The sequence below is a fragment of the Pleurodeles waltl genome, chromosome 8 (assembly GCF_031143425.1).
Source record: "Pleurodeles waltl isolate 20211129_DDA chromosome 8, aPleWal1.hap1.20221129, whole genome shotgun sequence".
Taxonomy (NCBI): Eukaryota; Metazoa; Chordata; class Amphibia; order Caudata; family Salamandridae; genus Pleurodeles; species Pleurodeles waltl.
Genome location: NC_090447.1, coordinates 681,426,276 through 681,441,767, shown reverse-complemented (window position 1 = coordinate 681,441,767; position 15,492 = coordinate 681,426,276). Strand labels below are relative to the sequence as shown.

General features: G+C 49.6%; 1 protein-coding gene across 1 annotated transcript in view; it reads left to right on the top strand.

Annotated features, from left to right (window-relative positions):
* Positions 1–15,492, top strand: part of LOC138249549 (interleukin-1 receptor accessory protein-like) — a 2,044,856-nt gene that overhangs the window by 1,847,523 nt on the left and 181,841 nt on the right. The gene's annotated exons all lie outside the window — the stretch shown is intronic.

Below are 15,492 nucleotides of genomic sequence, written 5' to 3'. Positions count from 1 at the left end.
TAAGTTACTTAGTGTGTGGGCACCCTGGCAATAGCCAAGGTGCTCCCACATTGTTCAGGGCAAATTCCCCGGACTTTGTGATTGCGGGGACACCATTACACGCGTGCACTATACATATGTCACGACATATGTATAGCGTCACAATGGTAACTCCGAACATGGCCATGTAACATGTCTAAGATCATGGAATTGCCCCCTCTATGCCATCCTGGCATTGTTGCCACAATTCCCTGATCCCAGTGGTCTGTAGCACAGACCCTGGTACTGCCAAACTGCCTTTTCTGGGGTTTCACTGCAGCTGCTGCTGCTGCCAACCCCTCAGACAGGTTTCTGCCCCCCTGTGGTCAAGCCAGGCTTGTCCCAGTATGGCAGAACAAAGGTCTTCCTCTGAGAGAGGGTGTTACACCCTCTCCCTTTGGAAAATGGTGTGAAGGCAGGGGAGGGGTAGCCTCCCCCAGCCTCTGGAAATGGTTTCTTGGGCACAGATGTGCCCAATTCTGCATAAGCCAGTCTACACCGGTTCAGGGACCCCTTAGCCCTGCTCTGGCGCGAAACTGGACAAAGGAAAGGGGAGTGACCACTCCCCTGACCTGCACCTCTCCTGGGAGGTGTCAAGAGCTCCTCCAGTGTGCTCCAGACCTCTGCCATCTTGGAAACAGAGGTGCTGCTGGCACACTGGACTGCTCTGAGTGGCCAGTGCCACCAGGTGACGTCAGAGACTCCTTCTGATAGGCTCCTTCAGGTGTTAGTAGCCTGTCCTCTCTCCTAGGTAGCCAAACCCTCTTTTCTGGCTATTTAGGGTCTCTGTCTCTGGGGAAACTTTAGATAACGAATGCAAGAGCTCATCAGAGTTCCTCTGCATCTCTCTCTTCACCTTCTGCCAAGGAATCGACTGCTGACCGCGCTGGAAGCTTGCAAAACTGCAACATAGTAGCAAAGACGACTACTGCAACTCTGTAACGCTGATCCTGCTGCCTTCTCGACTGTTTTCCTGGTGGTGCATGCTGTGGGGGTAGTCTGCCTCCTCTCTGCACTAGAAGCTGCGAAGAAATCTCCCGTGGGTCGACGGAATCTTCCCCCTGCAACTGCAGGCACCTAAAAGCTGCATTACTGGTCCCTTGGGTCTCCTCTCAGCACGACGAGCGAGGTCCCTTGAATCCAGCAACTCTGTCCAAGTGACTCCCACAGTCCAGTGACTGTTCAGTCCAAGTTTGGTGGAGGTAAGTCCTTGCCTCCCCACGCCAGACTGCATTGTTGGTAACCGCGACTTTTGCAACTTCTCCGGCCCCTGTGCACTTCCGGCGGAAATCCTTTGTGCACAGCCAAGCCTGGGTCCACGGCACTCTAACCTGCATTGCACGACTTTCTAAGTTGGTCTCCGGCGACGTGGGACTCCTTTGTGTAACTTCGGGTGAGCACCATTTCACGCATCCTCGTAGTGCCTGTTTCTGGCACTTCTCCGGGTGCTACCTGCTGCTGAGAGGGCTCCTTGTCTTGCTCGACATCCCCTCTACCTCCTGGTCCAATTTGCGACCTCCTGGTCCCTCCTGGGCCACAGCAGCGTCCAAAAACGCTAACCGCACGATTTGCAGCTAGCAAGGCTTGTTGGCGTTCTTTCGGCGGGAAAACACTTCTGCACGACTCTCCACGGCGAGAGGGATCCGTCCACCAAGGGGAAGTCTCTAGCCCTTTTCGTTCCTGCAGAAACCTCAGCTTCTTCTGTCCAGTAGAAGCTTCTTTGCATCCACAGCTGGCATTTCCTGGGCATATGCCCATCTCCGACTTGCTTGTGACTTTTGGACTTGGTCCCCTTGTTCCACAGGTACCCTAGATTGGAAATCCACAGTTGTTGCATTGTTGGTTTGTGTCTTTCCTGCATTATTCCTCTATCACGACTTCTTTGTCTTTTGGGGAACTTTAGTGCACTTTGCACTCACTTTTCAGGGTCTTGGGGAGGGCTAATTTTCTAACTCTCACTATTTTCTAATAGTCCCAGCGACCCTCTACAAGGTCACATAGGTTTGGGGTCCATTCGTGGTTCGCATTCCACTTTTGGAGTATATGGATTGTGTTGCCCCTATCCCTATGTGTCCCCATTGCATCCTATTGTAACTATACATTGTTTGCACTGTTTTTTAAGACTATACTGCATATTTTTGGTATTGTGTACATATATTTTGTGTATATTTCCTATCCTCTCACTGAGGGTACACTCTAAGATACTTTGGCATATTGTCATAAAAATAAAGTACCTTTATTTTTAGTATAACTGTGTATTGTGTTTTCTTATGATATTGTGCAAGTGACACTTGTGGTACTGTAGTAGCTTCACACGTCTCCTAGTTCAGCCTAAGCTGCTCTGCTAAGCTACCATTATCTATCAGCCTAAGCTGCTAGACACCCTATACACTAATAAGGGATAACTGGGCCTGGTGCAAGGTGCAAGTACCCCTAGGTACCCACTACAAGCCAGTCCAGCCTCCTACACTGACCTAGGAGATTTATGCAGTGGTCTTTCTGCACAGAAGTAAGACAATCTGCCAGAACTACACCTTCCACTAGAGCATCTTGTTCTGTGGAAGAGAAGAGATCAGGGAGAGGGTCACTCTCTTCTTCCTGTCCTTCATCTGTTGCCATGAGCAGGGTGAGATCAGCCCTGTCATAGTAGGTGTAGGAAAGTACCATCTTGCCTGGCATGTTACCCCCATATTTCACTGTATATATGTTGTTTTAGTTGTATGTGTCACTGGGACCCTGCCAGCCAGGGCCCCAATGCTCATAAGTGTGCCCTGTATGTGTTACCTGTGTTATGACTAACTGTCTCACTGAGGCTCTGCTATTCGGAACCTCAGTGGTTATGCTCTCTCATTCTCTTTCCAAATTGTCACTAACAGGCTAGTGACCAATTTCAACAATTTACATTGGCACACTGGAACACCCTTATAATTCCCTAGTATATGGTACTGAGGTACCCAGGGTATTGGGGTTCCAGGAGATCCCTATGGGCTGCAGCATTTCTTGTGCCACCCATAGGGAGATCTGACAATTCTTACACAGGCCTGCCATTGCAGCCTGAGTGAAATAACGTTCACGTTATTTCACAGCCATTTACCACTGCACTTAAGTAACTTATAAGTCACCTATATGTCTAACCTTTACCTGGTAAAGGTTGGGTTCTAAGTTACTTAGTGTGTGGGCACCCTGGCACTAGCCAAGGTGCTCCCACATTGTTCAGGGCAAATTCCCCGGACTTTGTGATTGCGGGGACACCATTACACGCGTGCACTATACATATGTCACGACATATGTATAGCGTCACAATGGTAACTCCGAACATGGCCATGTAACATGTCTAGGATCATGGAATTGTCACCCCAATGACATTCTGGCATTGGGGAGACAATTCCATGATCCCCTGAGTCTCTAGCACAGACCCGGTACTGCCAAACTACCTTTCCTGGGGTTTCACTGCAGCTACTGCTGCTGCCAACCCCTCAGACAGGTTTCTGCCATCCTGGGGTCCAGCCAGGCTTGGCCCAGGAAGGCAGAACAAAGGACTTCCTCAGAGAGAGGGTGTTACACCCTCTCCCTTTGGAAAAAGGTGTCAGGGCTGAGGAGGAGTAGCCTCCCCCAGCCTCTGGAAATGCTTTGATGGGCACAGATGGTGCCCATCTCTGCATAAGCCAGTCTGCACCGGTTCAGGGATCCCTCAGCCCTGCTCTGGCGCGAAACTGGAGAAAGGAAAGGGGAGTGACCACTCCCCTGACCTGCACCTCCCCTGGGAGGTGCCCAGAGCTCCTCCAGTGTGCTCCAGACCTCTGCCATCTTAGAAAGAGAGGTGCTGCTGGCACACTGGACTGCTCTGAGTGGCCAGTGCCAGCAGGTGACGTCAGAGACTCCTTCTGATAGGCTCCTTCAGGTGTTGCTAGCCTATCCTCTCTCCTAAGTAGACAAACCCTCTTTTCTGGCTATTTAGGGTCTCTGCTTTGGGGAATTCCTTAGATAACGAATGCAAGAGCTCATCAGAGTTCCTCTGCATCTCTCTCTTCACCTTCTGCCAAGGAATCGACTGCTGACCGCGCTGGAAGCCTGCAAAACTGCAACAAAGTAGCAAAGACGACTACTGCGACCTTGTAACGCTGATCCTTCCGCCTTCTCGACTGTTTTCCTGGTGGTGCATGCTGTGGGGGTAGTCTGCCTCCTCTCTGCACTAGAAGCTCCGAAGAAATCTCCTGTGGGTCGACGGAATCTTCCCCCTGCAACCGTAGGCACCAAAGAACTGCATCACCGGTCCTCTGGGTCTCCTCTCAGCACGACGAGCGAGGTCCCTTGAACTCAGCCACTCTGTCCAAGTGACTCCCACAGTCCAGTGACTCTTCAGTCCAAGTTTGGTGGAGGTAAGTCCTTGCCTCCCGACGCCAGACTGCATTGCTGAGAACCACGTGTTTTGCAGCTACTCCGGCTCCTGTGCACTCTTCCAGGATTTCCTTTGTGCACAGCCAAGCCTGGGTCCACTGCACTGTAACCTGCATTGCACGACCTCCTGAGTTGTCCTCCGGCGGCGTGGGACTCTCTTGTGCAACTTCGGGTGAGCACCGTTTCACTCCACTTCGTAGTGCCTGTTCCGGCACTTCTGCGGGTGCTGCTTGCTTCTGAGAGGGCTCCTTGTCTTGCTGGACACCCCCTCTGTCCCCTCACGAAATTGGTGACATCCTGTTCCCTCCTGGGCCACAGCAGCATCCAAAAACCCTAACCGCGAGCTTTGCAGCTAGCAAGGCTTGTTTGCGGTCTTTCTGCGGGGAAAACACTTCTGCACGACTCTTCACGATGTGGGACATCCATCCTCCAAAGGGGAAGTTTCTAGCCCTTGTCGTTCTTGCAGAATCCTCAGCTTCTGCCATCCGGTGGCAGCTTCTTTGCACCCACAGCTGGCATTTCCTGGGCATCTGCCCACTCCCGACTTGATCGTGACTTTTGGACTTGGTCCCCTTGTTCCACAGGTACTCTTATCCCTTATTAGTGTATAGGGTGTCTAGCAGCTTAGGCTGATAGATAATGGTAGCTTAGCAGAGCAGCTTAGGCTGAACTAGGAGACGTGTGAAGCTACTACATTACCACAAGTGTCACTTTCACAATATCATAAGAAAACACAATACACAGTTATACTAAAAATAAAGGTACTTTATTTTTATGACAATATGCCAAAGTATCCTAGAGTGTACCCTCAGTGAGAGGATAGCAAATATACACAAGTTATATGTACACAATACCAAAAATATGCAGTATAGTCTTAGAAAACAGTGCAAACAATGTATAGTTACAATAGGATGCAATGGGGACACATAGGGATAGGGGCCACACAAACCATATACTCCAAAAGTGGAATGCGAACCACGAATGGACCCCAAACCTATGTGACCTTGTAGAGGGTCGCTGGGACTATTAGAAAATAGTAAGGGTTAGAAAAATAGCCCACCCCAAGACCCTGAAAAGTGAGTGCAAAGTGCACTAAAGTTCCCCAGAAGACAAAGGAGTCGTGATAGAGGAATAATGCAGGAAAGACACAAACCAACAATGCAACAACAGTGGATTTCCAATCTAGGGTACCTTTGGAACAAGGGGACCAAGTCCAAAAGTCACAAGCAAGTCGGAGATGGGCATATGCCCAGGAAATGCCAGCTGTGGGTGCAAAGAAGCTTCTACTGGACAGAAGAAGCAAAGGTTTCTGCAGGAACGAAAAGGGCTAGAGACTTCCCCTTTGGTGGACGGATCCCGCTCGCCGTGGAGAGTCGTGCAGAAGTGTTTTCCCGCCGAAAGAATGCCAACAAGCCTTGCTAGCTGCAAACCGTGCGGTTAGCGTTTTTGGACGCTGCTGTGGCCCAGGAGGGACCAGGAGGTCGCAAATTGGACCAGGAGAGAGAGAGGACGTCGAGCAAGACAAGGAGCCCTCTCTGAAGCAGGTAGCACCCGGAGAAGTGCCAGAAACAGGCACTACGAGGATGCGTGAAACGGTGCTCACCCGAAGTTACACAAAGGAGTCCCACGTCGCCGGAGACCAACTTAGAAACTCGTGCAATGCAGGTTAGAGTGCCGTGGACCCAGGCTTGGCTGTGCATGAAGGATTTCCGCCGGAAGTGCACAGGGGCCGGAGTAGCTGCAAAAGTCGCGGTTCCCAGCAATGCAGTCTAGCGAGGTGAGGCAAGGACTTACCTCCACCAAACTTGGACTGAAGAGTCACTGGACTGTGGGGGCCACTTGGACACAGTTGCTGGATTTGAGGGACCTCGCTCGTCGTGCTGAGAGGAGACCCAAGGGACCGGTAATGCAGCTTTTTGGTGCCTGCGGTTGCAGGGGGAAGATTCCGTCGACCCACAGGAGATTTCTTCGGAGCTTCTGGTGCAGAGAGGAGGCAGACTACCCCCACAGCATGCACAAGCAGGAAAACAGTCGAGAAGGCGGCAGGATCAGCGTTACAGAGTTGCAGTAGTCGTCTTTGCTACTTTGTTGCAGTGTTGCAGGCTTCCAGCGCGGTCAGCAGTCGATTCCTTGGCAGAAGGTGAAGAGAGAGATGCAGAGGAACTCTGATGAGCTCTTGCATTCGTTATCTAAAGTTTCCCCAGAGACAGAGACCCTAAATAGCCAGAAAAGAGGGTTTGGCTACCTAGGAGAGAGGATAGGCTACTAACACCTGAAGGAGCCTATCAGCAGGAGTCTCTGACGTCACCTGGTGGCACTGGCCACTCAGAGCAGTCCAGTGTGCCAGCAGCACCTCTGTTTCCAAGATGGCAGAGGTCTGGAGCACACTGGAGGAGCTCTGGACACCTCCCAGGGGAGGTGCAGGTCAGGGGAGTGGTCACTCCCCTTTCCTTTGTCCAGTTTCGCGCCAGAGCAGGGCTAAGGGGTCCCTGAACCGGTGTAGACTGGCTTATGCAGAATTGGGCACATCTGTGCCCAAGAAAGCATTTCCAGAGGCTGGGGGAGGCTACTCCTCCCCTGCCTTCACACCATTTTCCAAAGGGAGAGGGTGTAACACCCTCTCTCAGAGGAAGTCCTTTGTTCTGCCATCCTGGGACAAGCCTGGCTTGACCCCAGGGGGGCAGAAACCTGTCTGAGGGGTTGGCAGCAGCAGCAGCTGCAGTGAAACCCCAGGAAAGGCAGTTTGGCAGTACCAGGGTCTGTGCTACAGACCACTGGGATCATGGAATTGTGCCAACAATGCCAGGATGGCATAGAGGGGGCAATTCCATGATCTTAGACATGTTACATGGCCATATTCGGAGTTACCATTGTGAAGCTACATATAGGTAGTGACCTATATGTAGTGCACGCGTGTAATGGTGTCCCCGCACTCACAAAGTCCGGGGAATTGGCCCTGAACAATGTGGGGGCACCTTGGCTAGTGCCAGGGTGCCCTCACACTAAGTAACTTAGCACCCAACCTTTACCAGGTAAAGGTTAGACATATAGGTGACTTATAAGTTACTTAAGTGCAGTGTAAAATGGCTGTGAAATAACGTGGACGTTATTTCACTCAGGCTGCAGTGGCAGGCCTGTGTAAGAATTGTCAGAGCTCCCTATGGGTGGCAAAAGAAATGCTGCAGCCCATAGGGATCTCCTGGAACCCCAATACCCTGGGTACCTCAGTACCATATACTAGGGAATTATAAGGGTGTTCCAGTAGGCCAATGTAAATTGGTAAAATTGGTCACTAGCCTGTTAGTGACAATTTGTAAAGAGAGAGCATAACCACTGAGGTTCTGGTTAGCAGAGCCTCAGTGAGACAGTTAGGCATCACACAGGGAACACATACCTATAGGTCACAAACTTATGAGCACTGGGGTCCTGACTAGCAGGGTCCCAGTGACACATAACAAACATACTGAAAACATAGGGTTTTCACTATGAGCACTGGGCCCTTTCTAGTAGGATACCAGTGAGACAGTGAAAACACCCTGACATACACTCACAAACAGGCCAAAAGTGGGGGTAACAAGGCTAGAAAGAGGCTACTTTCTCACCCCCCCCCCCCCCAAACGAAGGACAATAAGGCTAACCTTGGCCAGTTGAGACTTTATTGTCTAAGTGGTGATAAGTAGAGAGTAGCTCTGCAATAGACTGGTTACTCCCTTTATCATCCACTATATGGTTACTCCCCTGTGGGGATGTAAACCACCCTGTTTGAAGTTTTTTAGCTAAGCAACAATGTGAAGATGTATTTTCAGAGTTTCTATCAGTAAGTTTTAGTTTAGAGCAGTGGGAATTGTCCACTGAACCTATTTGTAGTGATGGAAATGCCAGACAGGGATGCTGTCTCAGAAAAGCCATAGCTGGGCAAAAACTTTGTCCATATGGCTGGAAGAGAGAACAGGGATGCTGTTTCTCTTGATTTGGAGCAGGGCAGGGATGCTGTCCTATGAGCTCCACACTAGGGCAGGGATGCTGACCTAAGTGTTGTGAGGCAGTGCAGGGTTTCTGCACTAAAGTTTCTCTGGGAGGGTTGGAGGGGTGCTCCATGTTAACTAAAATGGTGCTCTTTTTGTCACCAATGTTAGTTATCCCACAGAGAGGTACTTCCACCTCAGTGAGTACAGCTTTGCCAGCTGATGCTTGCCTTGGAACAGGTGCCACCCCAGGAGAGGTTTCTCCCACCACAGGAATGGTATCCTGAATGGCAGGGTGGTTAGGGGATACTGTGATACCCTTTTTACCTGTTGATGGAGAGGGATCCTGAGTTTTCAGGCCTTCTCTCCTTTGCTTTTTCATTTCAGTAGAAATGAGAGGGAACAATTCCTCTGGGATGCCCAGCATGGCTGCATGGGCATAAAACTCTACATCAGCCCAACCTGAGGCCTCTAGGTCATTACCTAAGAGACAGTCTACAGGTAAGCTAGGTGATACCACCATCTGCTTAGGGCCAGTAACTCCACCCCAACTAAACTGAATTATAGCTAAGGGAAGAAACTTAGTGGAGTTATGGACATCAATAATCTTATACTGTTGTCCAATAATGTGTTGTTCAGGATGCACTAGGTTTTCAGTCACCAAAGTGATACTGGCACCTGTGTCCCTGTAGGCCAAGGCCTCAACACCATTTATTGAAACTGTCTGCCTGTACTTATCCATTGTAAGGGGACAAGCAGCCAGTGTGGCAAGGCCAATGCCACTAGGTGTGACAGAAACTGTCTTGGGATTGACTACCCCAGTTTCTACTATGGACCCATAAGTGAACCCAACTACACCCTCAACTTGACTGTTGCCAGCAGTCCCACCACTAGTACCACTACTGCTAGGGGCACTAGAGCTTGATGTATTAGTGGTGGTAGGCTCAGGGGGTTTACCTGGACAGGACTTATCCCCTGGCCTATGGCCTCTATTTTTACACACAAAGCACCAAGGCTTTTTAAATTGTGTAGGTTGAGACGAAGAGGAAGAATTTGTTTTATCCCCACCCCCTGAAGAGTGTTTAAGATTTGAAGTGGGATCTTTGGTTTTACCCTTATCCCCATGCTTATCTTGAGATTTTTCACCATCTTTCTTCTTATTGTTCTCTTTGTCACCCCCTGTATGAACTTTTCTGTTCACCCTTGTTCTGACCCATTTGTCTGCCTTCTTTCCCAATTCTTGGGGAGAGGTCAGATCAGAGTCCACCAAGTACTGGTGCAACAAATCAGACACACAATTATTAAGAATATGCTCTCTCAGGATCAAGTTATACAGGCTGTCATAATCAGTAACTTTACTGCCATGCAACCACCCCTCCAAGGCCTTCACTGAATGGTCAATGAAATCAACCCAGTCTTGTGAAGACTCCTTTTTGGTCTCTCTGAACTTTATCCTGTATTGTTCAGTGGTTAAGCCATAACCATCCAGGAGTGCATTCTTAAGAACTTGGAAATTATTGGCATCACTTTCTTTCACAGTAAGGAGCCTATCCCTACCTTTTCCACTAAATGATAGCCATAGGATAGCAGCCCACTGCCTTTGAGGGACATCCTGTACAACACAGGCCCTCTCAAGTGCAGCAAACCACTTGTTAATGTCATCCCCCTCCTTATAAGGGGGAACTATCTTGTGCAGATTCCTGGAATCATGCTCTTTTACAGGATGACTATGGGGAATACTGCTGCTGCCACCATGGGTTTCTAAACCCAACTTCTGTCTTTCCCTCTCTATTTCTAAAGACTGTCTATCCAAATCCAGCTGTTGCTTTTTAAGCTTCAGTCTGGTTTGTTCCACCCTCAACTTATTGAGTTCCCTTTCTAACAATCTGTCATCAGGGTTGGTGGGAGGGACATTTCTAGATACAGAGGTATGATGGGAATGAACAGAAGGAGACCTGTCCCTTACAGAGGCCACCCTAACAGCTTGGCTGACAGTGTAATGTGAGAGCACATCATCTGTATGATGTGACTCCACCTCAGTACCAACTATGCTAGACTGTCTTGTATTGGGCAGGCTAAGAAGTTTCTTCCCTGAACCTTTTCCTGGGGGAGTCCCTGGATCAGATTGAGAACCATTAGCTACTTTTTCAACAGATGGGGCACTTATGGCCTTATCCTGTTCTCTAAGCATGTTAATTAACAGTTCAAAGGAAGGATTCTTCCCTACACTCAAACCTCTGTCTATGCAGAGACTCCTTGCTCCTTTCCAGCTAAGGTGATCATATGCAAGTTTGGACAGATCAACATTTTGGCCTGTGCCAGACATTTTTAGAGAGAGTTAAAGTGATAGAAAAAGAGAAAAAAGTTTTCAGAACTTTTTAGAAAGACAGAAAAAAACTTTTTTAACTTTTAAGAACTTTTTGAAAGTTTAGAAGTACTTTTCAGCACTTTAGAAAAGAGTGAAAAGAGGAAATGCAAAACTTTTTAGCTATGTGTACACACACTGAACTTGTTTTGTATATTTTTCTCTTATGAAAAGTACAATGACAAGAGTGGTAAGTAGTCTCAAAGCACTTATCCCACCACTGCACAACCAATGTAAGAGGCTGGACTGGCTTGTAGTGAGTACCAAGGGGTACTTGCACCTTGCACCAGGCCCAGTTATCCCTTATTAGTGTATAGGGTGTCTAGCAGCTTAGGCTGATAGATAATGGTAGCTTAGCAGAGCAGCTTAGGCTGAACTAGGAGACGTGTGAAGCTACTACAGTACCACAAGTGTCACTTGCACAATATCATAAGAAAACACAATACACAGTTATACTAAAAATAAAGGTACTTTATTTTTATGACAATATGCCAAAGTATCTTAGAGTGTACCCTCAGTGAGAGGATAGCAAATATACACAAGTTATATGTACACAATACCAAAAATATGCAGTATAGTCTTAGAAAACAGTGCAAACAATGTATAGTTACAATAGGATGCAATGGGGACACATAGGGATAGGGGCAACACAAACCATATACTCCAAAAGTGGAATGCGAACCACGAATGGACCCCAAACCTATGTGACTTTGTAGAGGGTCGCTGGGACTATAAGAAAATAGTGAGAGTTAGAAAATTAGCCCTCCCCAAGACCCTGAAAAGTGAGTGCAAAGTGCACTAACGTTCCCCAGAAGACAAAGAAGTCGTGATAGAGGAATAATGCAGGAAAGACACAAACCAACAATGCAACAACGGTGGATTTCCAATCTAGGGTACCTGTGGAACAAGGGGACCAAGTCCAAAAGTCACAAGCAAGTCGGAGATGGGCATATGCCCAGGAAATGCCAGCTGTGGGTGCAAAGAAGCTTCTACTGGACAGAAGAAGCAAAGGTTTCTGCAGGAACGAAAAGGGCTAGAGACTTCCCCTTTGGTGGACGGATCCCTCTCGCCGTGGAGAGTCGTGCAGAAATGTTTTCCCGCCGTAAGAACGCCAACAAGCCTTGCTAGCTGCAAATCGTGCGGTTAGCGTTTTTGGACGCTACTGTGGCCCAGGAGGGACCAGGAGGTCGCAAATTGGACCTGCAGAGAGAGGGGACGTCGAGCAAGACAAGGAGCCCTCACTGAAGCAGGTAGCACCCAGAGAAGTGCCAGAAACAGGCACTACGAGGATGCGTGAAACGGTGCTCACCCGAAGTTACACAAAGGAGTCCCACGTCGCCGGAGACCAACTTAGAACGTCGTGCAATGCAGGTTAGAGTGCCGTGGACCCAGGCTTGGCTGTCCACGAAGGATTTCCGCCGGAAGTGCACAGGGGCCGGAGTAGCTGCAAAAGTCGCGGTTCCCAGCAATGCAGTCTAGCGAGGTGAGGCAAGGACTTACCTCCACCAAACTTGGACTGAAGAGTCACTGGACTGTGGGGGCCACTTGGACACAGTTGCTGGATTCGAGGGACCTCGCTCGTCGTGCTGAGAGGAGACCCAAGGGACCGGTAATGCAGCTTTTTGGTGCCTGCGGTTGCAGGGGGAAGATTCCGTCGACCCACGGGAGATTTCTTCGGAGCTTCTGGTGCAGAGAGGAGGCAGACTACCCCCACAGCATGCACAAGCAGGAAAACAGTCGAGAAGGCGGCAGGATCAGCGTTACAGAGTTGCAGTAGTCGTCTTTGCTACTATGTTGCAGGTTTGCAGGCTTCCAGCGCGGTCAGCAGTCGATTCCTTATCAGAAGGTGAAGAGAGAGATGCAGAGGAACTCGGATGAGCTCTTGCATTCGTTATCTAAAGTTTCCCCAGAGACAGAGACCCTAAATAGCCAGAAAAGAGGGTTTGGCTACCTAGGAGAGAGGATAGGCTACTAACACCTGAAGGAGCCTATCAGAAGGAGTCTCTGACGTCACCTGGTGGCACTGGCCACTCAGAGCAGTCCAGTGTGCCAGCAGCACCTCTGTTTCCAAGATGGCAGAGGTCTGGAGCACACTGGAGGAGCTCTGGACACCTCCCAGGGGAGGTGCAGGTCAGGGGAGTGGTCACTCCCCTTTCCTTTGTCCAGTTTCGCGCCAGAGCAGGGCTAAGGGGTCCCTGAACCGGTGTAGACTGGCTTATGCAGAATTGGGCACATCTGTGCCCAAGAAAGCATTTCCAGAGGCTGGGGGAGGCTACTCCTCCCCTGCCTTCACACCATTTTCCAAAGGGAGAGGGTGTAACACCCTCTCTCAGAGGAAGTCCTTTGTTCTGCCATCCTGGGACAAGCCTGGCTTGACCCCAGGGGGGCAGAAACCTGTCTGAGGGGTTGGCAGCAGCAGCAGCTGCAGTGAAACCGCAGGAAACGCAGTTTGGCAGTACCAGGGTCTGTGCTACAGACCACTGGGATCATGGAATTGTGCCAACAATGCCAGGATGGCATAGAGGAGGCAATTCCATGATCTTAGACATGTTACATGGCCATATTCGGAGTTACCATTGTGAAGCTACATATAGGTAGTGACCTATATGTAGTGCACGCGTGTAATGGTGTCCCCGCACTCACAAAGTCCGGGGAATTGGCCCTGAACAATGTGGGGGCACCTTGGCTAGTGCCAGGGTGCCCTCACACTAAGTAACTTAGCACCCAACCTTTACCAGGTAAAGGTTAGACATATAGGTGACTTATAAGTTACTTAAGTGCAGTGTAAAATGGCTGTGAAATAACGTGGACGTTATTTCACTCAGGCTGCAGTGGCAGGCCTGTGTAAGAATTGTCAGAGCTCCCTATGGGTGGCAAAAGAAATGCTGCAGCCCATAGGGATCTCCTGGAACCCCAATACCCTGGGTACCTCAGTACCATATACTAGGGAATTATAAGGGTGTTCCAGTAGGCCAATGTAAATTGGTAAAATTGGTCACTAGCCTGTTAGTGACAATTTGTAAAGAGAGAGCATAACCACTGAGGTTCTGGTTAGCAGAGCCTCAGTGAGACAGTTAGGCATCACACAGGGAACACATACCTATAGGTCTCAAACTTATGAGCACTGGGTGTAGGAAAGTACCATCTTGCCTGGCATGTTACCCCCATTTTTCACTGTATATATGTTGTTTTAGTTGTATGTGTCACTGGGACCCTGGTAACCCAGGGCCCCAGTGCTCATAAGTGTGCCTGAATGTGTTACCTGTGTAGTGACTAACTGTCTCACTGAGGCTCTGCTAATCAGAACCTCAGTGGTTATGCTCTCTCATTTCTTTCCAAATTGTCACTGACAGGCTAGTGACCATTTTTACCAATTTACATTGGCTTACTGGAACACCCTTATAATTCCCTAGTATATGGTACTGAGGTACCCAGGGTATTGGGGTTCCAGGAGATCCCTATGGGCTGCAGCATTTCTTTTGCCACCCATAGGGAGCTCTGACAATTCTTACACAGGCCTGCCACTGCAGCCTGAGTGAAATAACGTCCACGTTATTTCACAGCCATTTTACACTGCACTTAAGTAACTTATAAGTCACCTATATGTCTAACCTTTACCTGGTAAAGGTTAGGTGCAAAATTACTTAGTGTGAGGGCACCCTGGCACTAGCCAAGGTGCCCCCACATTGTTCAGAGCCAATTCACTGAACTTTGTGAGTGCGGGGACACCATTACACGCGTGCACTACATATAGGTCACTACCTATATGTAGCTTCACCATGGTAACTCCGAATATGGCCATGTAACATGTCTATGATCATGGAATTGCCCCCTCTATGCCATCCTGGCATTGTTGGTACAATTCCATGATCCCAGTGGTCTGTAGCACAGACCCTGGTACTGCCAGACTGCCCTTCCTGGGGTTTCACTGCAGCTGCTGCTGCTGCCAACCCCTTAGACAGGCAGCTGCCCTCCTGGGGTCCAGCCAGGCCTGGCCCAGGATGGCAGAACAAAGAACTTCCTCTGAGAGAGGGTGTGACACCCTCTCCCTTTGGAAAATGGTGTGAAGGCAGGGGAGGAGTAGCCTCCCCCAGCCTCTGGAAATGCTTTGTTGGGCACAGATGTGCCCAATTCTGCATAAGCCAGTCTACACCGGTTCAGGGACCCCTTAGCCCCTGCTCTGGCGCGAAACTGGACAAAGGAAAGGGGAGTGACCACTCCCCTGACCTGCACCTCCCCTGGGAGGTGTCCAGAGCTCCTCCAGTGTGCTCCAGACCTCTGCCATCTTGGAAACAGAGGTGCTGCTGGCACACTGGACTGCTCTGAGTGGCCAGTGCCACTAGGTGACGTCAGAGACTCCTGCTGATAGGCTCCTTCAGGTGTTAGTAGCCTTTCCTCTCTCGTAGGTAGCCAAACCCTCTTTTCTGGCTATTTAGGGTCTCTGTCTCTGGGGAAACTTTAGATAACGAATGCATGAGCTCAGCCGAGTTCCTCTGCATCTCTCTCTTCACCTTCTGATAAGGAAACGACTGCTGACCGCGCTGGAAGCCTGCAAACCTGCAACATAGTAGCAAAGACGACTACTGCAACTCTGTAACGCTGATCCTGCCGCCTTCTCGACTGTTTTCCTGCTTGTGCATGCTGTGGGGGTAGCCTGCCTCCTCTCTGCACCAGAAGCTCCGAAGAAATCTCCTGTGGGTCGACGGAATCTTCCCCCTGCAACCGCAGGCACCAAAAAGCTGCATC